The sequence below is a fragment of the Ziziphus jujuba genome, chromosome 3 (assembly GCF_031755915.1).
Source record: "Ziziphus jujuba cultivar Dongzao chromosome 3, ASM3175591v1".
Classification (NCBI taxonomy): Eukaryota; Viridiplantae; Streptophyta; class Magnoliopsida; order Rosales; family Rhamnaceae; genus Ziziphus; species Ziziphus jujuba.
Genome location: NC_083381.1, coordinates 30,698,226 through 30,704,905, shown reverse-complemented (window position 1 = coordinate 30,704,905; position 6,680 = coordinate 30,698,226). Strand labels below are relative to the sequence as shown.

Below are 6,680 nucleotides of genomic sequence, written 5' to 3'. Positions count from 1 at the left end.
AAACCAATATTTCACTATTTTTTTATTTTTAAATTGTAACCTTTGATATGATCGAATATTTAATAAAGGAAGATCTAATGTTAAAACTACTATATCGTCCTAACGTGAATCTGGTTATATATATATATATATATGTTTATGTTCAAATTAAATTTTTAATATTAGAACTAATGTTGGAACTTAATTTTTTAACCCATTGATCGTATCAAGAGCTAAAACATAAAAATTATATTTTTAATCATCAGATCATTATGGGGTTCATTTTATCTACATATAAATTTAGTATACCACTACACCCATATTTAACAACTGTTGTAATTTTTAAATCCTAACCTTTAGTGTAAATCAAAATCTAATTAAAAAAAACAAAAAAACCTTATGTTAAAGTCAACATGCCATCCTGAAGTGAACCCGATTCCATATATATCATGCCATCCTCCTTTTGTTTTAGTTCGAACTTCAAACCCTTGATGGTCATAATTTAGTTTGCCTACCAAAAATTTGTAGCAATTGCATTTTGTTGCCTTTATTATTATCAGTATTTTTTTTTTTTTTTGGGTTCATATTTGAGATTTTTAAAAACAAAAGTGATAGAAAACTTGAACAACTTTTACAGTATATTTGTTTAATTCATTTTGTTATCAATTTCCTTGCAGACAAATGGTTTCGATTTTGATTTAAAGAATTATTTTTTACATAGGCTATAAAAAACATAGCAAAACAATAGATTTAACATAAAAAAAACTCGAAATAAAATTAAACACAAGCCAAAATATATTAGTAATTTTTGTAACTATTTGAAATAAAATTTTTTTTAAAATTTTGAAAATAAGAACTTGAAAATAAAATAAATAGGAAAGACTGAAGGCGTCTCTATAATTTGACGCCCATCGTACACGGTCATTTTCCAGTGCTTTTTGTATCTCAGTTGTGGACTTTTGGATCCTAATCAACAAGCCCGACCCAATCCAAGATGTGATCGGTGATCCCTCGATTTTTTTTAATCATATAGTGTGAATTTCAATAAAAATAAAAAGCATTTAGTCTGAATTTCTTATTAAGCATGATTTAAATTTAATACTTGATACTAACTGCTGGCCATTTGATTTTTGAGCTACGTTGTTCTAAAACGGTTCACACATTTTCAATTTTTCTTGTTAATTCATTATTATTCGTATTTTTCAAAGTTCTCTGTCGACATTTTCAATTTTTCATATCAATTCATTATTATTCATACTTCAAACTTCTTAAAGTCCTTTATTCACATTTTCAATTTTTCTTATTAATTCATTATTATTCGTACTTTTCAAAATTCTCTGTCGACATTTTCAATTTTTCATATCAATTCGTTATTATTTGTACTTCATACTTTTCAAAATCTTCTGTCCACATTTTCAATTTTTCTTATCAATTCGTTATTGTTCATACTTTTCAAAGTCCTTTGTCCATTTCTAATTGCGTGTATAATCCTTTGTCCATTTCTAATTGCGTGTATAAAATACTAACCGGTCCAATTTGGAGCTTAGGTCTTTCGTGCCAATTTCAAAGAAATTAAGAATGACTGAAAGTGAAAGTTTTTTTATTTGTTTATTTATTTATTTTTGGTAAGGTTACTCAAATGTAGGATTTATAAATATTCGATGATCATAACAATAATAATAATAATAATTTAATTTTTAAGCTAAAGTCAATCCAAGAACCTTTGATTCTGGAGTGCATATTTTGCTTGCTCTCCAATTAATTAGTTTTTATTTTATCAATTTATTTTTTATATTTTATGGTTTTAAATGAATATGATATGGTTTTTAGATAATTTTTTTTTTATTTTCTTGCTGCCAAATTAGTTAATGCTAATTTTACATATTTATTATTTATAATTGTGGCTCTCAAATGCATGATCTGATCAAAGACTAATTAAAACCCAATTACATAATTAATTTTAAAACACATTTTAGGATGACCTGACATTTCTTCTTCTTTTTTTTTTTTTAATGAAATTGGATGGCTTGACTTGCTTTTGATTAATTAAACATATTTACATAACTTATTTTTCAAAAACAAGACATATATTTTTAGACCCTTTTTTTCTTTTTTTTGGCCTATATATATAAATGGGCAAACAGAACGAGAGAAATCATATTTAAGACTGTTTTTGCAGGAGAAGCCATGGGTATCTTTAATGTTCTTCGTTATCTAATGCTAATTCTCCTCCTCTTCAGTACTTTCAGCCATCATTTGGTTTATGCAGGTTTGTACAATTTTTATGCTCATAAATTTATGATATATTGAGAAAGTAGCCCAACATTAATCGATTAGGAAGGAAAAAAGTACATAATTAAAGAAAAATAGGTTAAATAAAGGCCTTTGTGTGGTCATGAATTAATTAAAACTTATTAATTTTTATAAAATATATTTTAAGGGAATAATTTAAATCAACATTCGGTTTATGCGCGGGTTTCTACAATTTTATGCTTATATATTTCTGATATTTTAAGTAGTTGCTTGAATTTGATTTTAGTTTAGCACAAACTTTTTGTTGTGATCTAATATTAGTTTAACATTAATTGATTAGGAAGGAGAAAGAATCACATAAAAAAAGAAAAAGAAAAAAAAAAAGACGATAAACTAAGGATTTGCAGGGTCACCAATTTAATCAAAATTTATTTTCTAGGCTCTTTCCTAAAATAATTTTTAAAGGAACATTTTTAAAACTATTTTTTTAGTGTATATGGTTAAATAAATTCTTTGTTATCTTAAAAAAAATATATTTACAAGTTCTATTTTTTTAGGTTCATAAATTTGCGTTTTTAAAATTTAGTGTATATGTTTATATTTAATTCTTGAATGTGAAACTTGCAACGAGATCTGATATTACGCGATGAAAATTCTCTTTTTTTTTTTTTCTTTTTTTTTTTTGGGAAGATCTCAATTAAAGTTTATAATTATTTTAACGCAGATTTAAGGGCAAGGAAACTCGGAGATCGGCCACCGATAAGTCCACCTCCACCTCCAGACGATGCCGTTGCGCCGCATACTGATTAATTCTAGAGTCATAATTTATTTACTATTATTTTTTTAGCAATGATATATTAAAATGTCAATGGTTAAAAAATATATATATTAAAGGATCTACAACATAAACGGTGGGATCCAATTTAAATTAAATCACAGTTTATCATATATAAATTGTTTTTATAGATATTTAACAAATAAGTTGAAAACTCTAGTATTACTCTTCTGTCATAATGTCACTAAATATAATTGGTATGGCATACATGGGAGAATTTGTGACAATTCTACAAGCCAGTGGTTATAGATTGTCTGATGAAAACCATCTATTTTTGTTTGTAATAATTTCAATAGTACTTCTTGATTATGCAATAAAAAGCACCCTTAAATTTATCTCCTACTAATTTGCTAATTAAATTGATAAAATTTAATACAGAATTAATTGTTTAAGAGAATATATATGTATATATATATATATAATACTTCTGGTATTTTGTAGGGTTATACACAATGTCTTATCTAGGTAGAAGAACTTTATTTCTGGCTGCTTTTGCAACTTGACTCATCTCCCTAGGGACATATATGTTCTGAGACCCTGATAATCAAGAAAAGAAAATGAAGAGATCAATAATTTAAAAGATAGGAAAAGCAGTAATTTTATTGTCACTAGATTATTTCGTAGGACTTCAAAATTTGGTTCTTTATTCAACAAAAGAAAAAAAATTTGGTTCTTGAACTTTTCCTTTTAAAAAACATTATCTTGAGTTATGACATAACTAATATCAAATTTGCTATATTATTACTCTGTTAAAATTTGACAACTACCTAGCAATAAAATAAACAACAAATATCGTCCTACCTGAAGATAATATATACAATATATTTTCACAGTGGAGATTTTCTAAAACAGAAGTGAAATAATAATAAGAAGAAGAAGAGGAAGAAGAAAACTGATAACAAAATGAAATTAAACAAATTTACTGTGAAATGTTGCATCATTTTATTATTATTATCAGTTTTCTTAACTTGAAATGGTCTTGATTTTAATTTAAACTGTTATTGTTTACATAGGCTATCAATGTGAATACTAGTTAGGATACCAAAAACATGATAAATGATCAATTAAAATATTATCATATATTAACCGTGAAATTGTTTTAAAGGAAAAAAAAAAATACAATACTAACAACAACAATCTTAGGGGTGAAATTACAACCAAGGACCAAAAATCCAAAAAAAGGGGCAAAATTTTAGTTAAATTTTCATATTTTTAAAAGGTGGATAGGAAATCTTGATTCTAAATAGATATGGGCATATTTTTTAAAATTTACACCGAAATTTTCAATATTTCTACAAAATTTTCATTGAACTTTCTATTCAATATTCACATCAATTCCTTCATAATTTTATCAAAAAATCATTACTTTCTATAGGAATTTCTGAAATTTTCAAAATTCCTACTAAATTCAATTTTGTTGAAAAAAGTTTTTATCAAAAAAATTAATAAAATGTTATTGATGTTTAACTGTCTATCTAACCATTATTTTTTTACCATAACAAATTTAATATTTCTATAAATATTATAAAATAGATAAAAATTATAATATAGATAAAAAAAAAACAAATGTTCATGTAGAATAAAAGAAAATATTATATTATAAATATTATAAAGTTGATAAACACTATAAAAATATGTAAATAATATATTTTCTACAAGTATGACAAAATGAATTGATATAATTTCGATAGATGTTTATGGAAAGTCATTAAGTAGTAACTTGTAAATACCATCTCAAACTCAATCATCAAAGGATAGTAATTTTACCTATAATCAACTCATATCAAATAACAATTATTAAAAAGGTTGATCATGTTTAATACAAGATCAATATGATTGACATATTAATAATTACATGTAAAATTATTAATGAGATATAATTTGTAATAATTATTTATCATATTTCAAATCCCAAAATGAAAATAGAAAAAAAATCAACAATTTTCAACCGTTTATAAGTTTTATGTGATATTAAGATGATATTTTATAAAATATAATATAATTATAATAATTTTTAACATATGTTATTAATATAATTTTATCAAATATATATTTTTATAAATAATAACATATTTATGATCATTACCGCTTTCGATATATTAATTGGTTAAGAGAATATAAAATCCATTTAATATTTTTACAATTTTTATAGTTAATTTGATAACTAATTAATTAAATAAGTTAATCTTAAAATTTTAATAAAAATGTTACTTTTCAAAAAATATTTTTTTTTGTTAAAATTTGTTAATATCCAATAATTTTTATATTTTCATAAATATTTTTATATTTTAAATTTTTATATTCCATCTATAATGAATATTTAGGACTTAATTACAATAAAATTTGAAAGGTACACAACAACCTTTTGATAAATTTATAAGGACTGATATCTAGATCTAATCAAGAAGCCCAAATGAATAATCTTTTTGGGCTTTTGCATCTCCTTTTGCAAGCTTTTGAATAAGGGTTTTTTGAAAAATAGCTACCGCACAAATCAAAACTTGAAAAATAGTAAAATAATTTTTTTTTTTTAAAAAAACTAGCCAAATTTTAACTCATCCAGACCAAAATACTCTTTATTATTATTATTTTTTTATCTTATTTATTTTTTTGCCTCTATCAAAACGAGCTTCTTTTCTTTTATTGTTTTTTTTTCTTTTTTTTTTCTTTTCTTTCCCTTTCCCCTTCCCTTTCGAAACAAAGTTAGGGCTTTCCCTTTCACTTTCCTTCAAAAAAACACCATCCTGTTCGCCAGCGTTTTTTTATAGAGCTTCTTTTCTTTTCTTTACTTTCCCTTTCCCTTTCGAAATACAGTGAGGGCTTTCCATGTCACTTTCCCTTTCGAAAAAACACCATCCCATTCGTCGAATTGTCCTCAGCCCATCATTGAGAACCCATAATCCATGTCTGTGCAACTTTGTTTAAGCTTCGTCTATTATCAAAGAGACAAGTCCCTAGAAAATCAAGATTAGCCTGAAAATCTTTGTAGAAGAACCTAAGTTTCATTAGTCAATTCGCTTCTGTCCCGCTGCTCTGCTATGATTAGAAGACCCAAAGTCGTAATTCAACATACAAGGCTCTTTATCCACCCCATTTTACTCTTCACTGGCTTTGATACCTCTTACGACACCTAAACTTTTCTTGCCACCATCAGTGTTCTTGCCACTATTGGGTTTTCCCTTTTTATTGGTTTTAAGGTAAACATCTCTCTCTCTCTCTTTCTCTCTAGTTTCCTTTTCAATTGTGGGTTTCGATTCTATTTGATGAAATTCTGTTATATTGATTTTGAGAAACAAAGAATGGAGCTTTTGACTGATGACATTTTACGAGCTAAGTGTGATGGGTTTTTTTGGTGGATAATTGGTGGGTGGTTTGATGTTATTTTTTGCAAGGAGACCAGTGCCTTGTGAGTGGTATGCTGGTAATGGTAATTGCTTTCTCTAGATTCTTGGTTCATTGATTGAGTTGGGTTCTGAAAATTAGTACTTTTAGAAACTAAATTTTATTGTAAGGGATGTTTAGTTTTGAGTGACATTTTTTTGTTAAACCTTGTTGTTTAGTTTTTCCTTTCTATTCATCTGTGACTTTTAATGCTTAAATTTTCAAATATGCT

The 6,680-nt window shown here is 25.6% G+C and overlaps 1 long non-coding RNA gene across 1 annotated transcript; it reads left to right on the top strand.

Moving 5' to 3' along the window:
• Positions 1–1,081: 1,081 nt before the first annotated feature.
• Positions 1,082–3,407, top strand: LOC125423333 (uncharacterized). The gene is made up of 2 exons (XR_007241863.2): positions 1,082–2,248; positions 2,957–3,407. It is a non-coding gene; the product is annotated as an uncharacterized LOC125423333 (long non-coding RNA).
• The last annotated feature ends 3,273 nt before the right edge of the window (positions 3,408–6,680 follow it).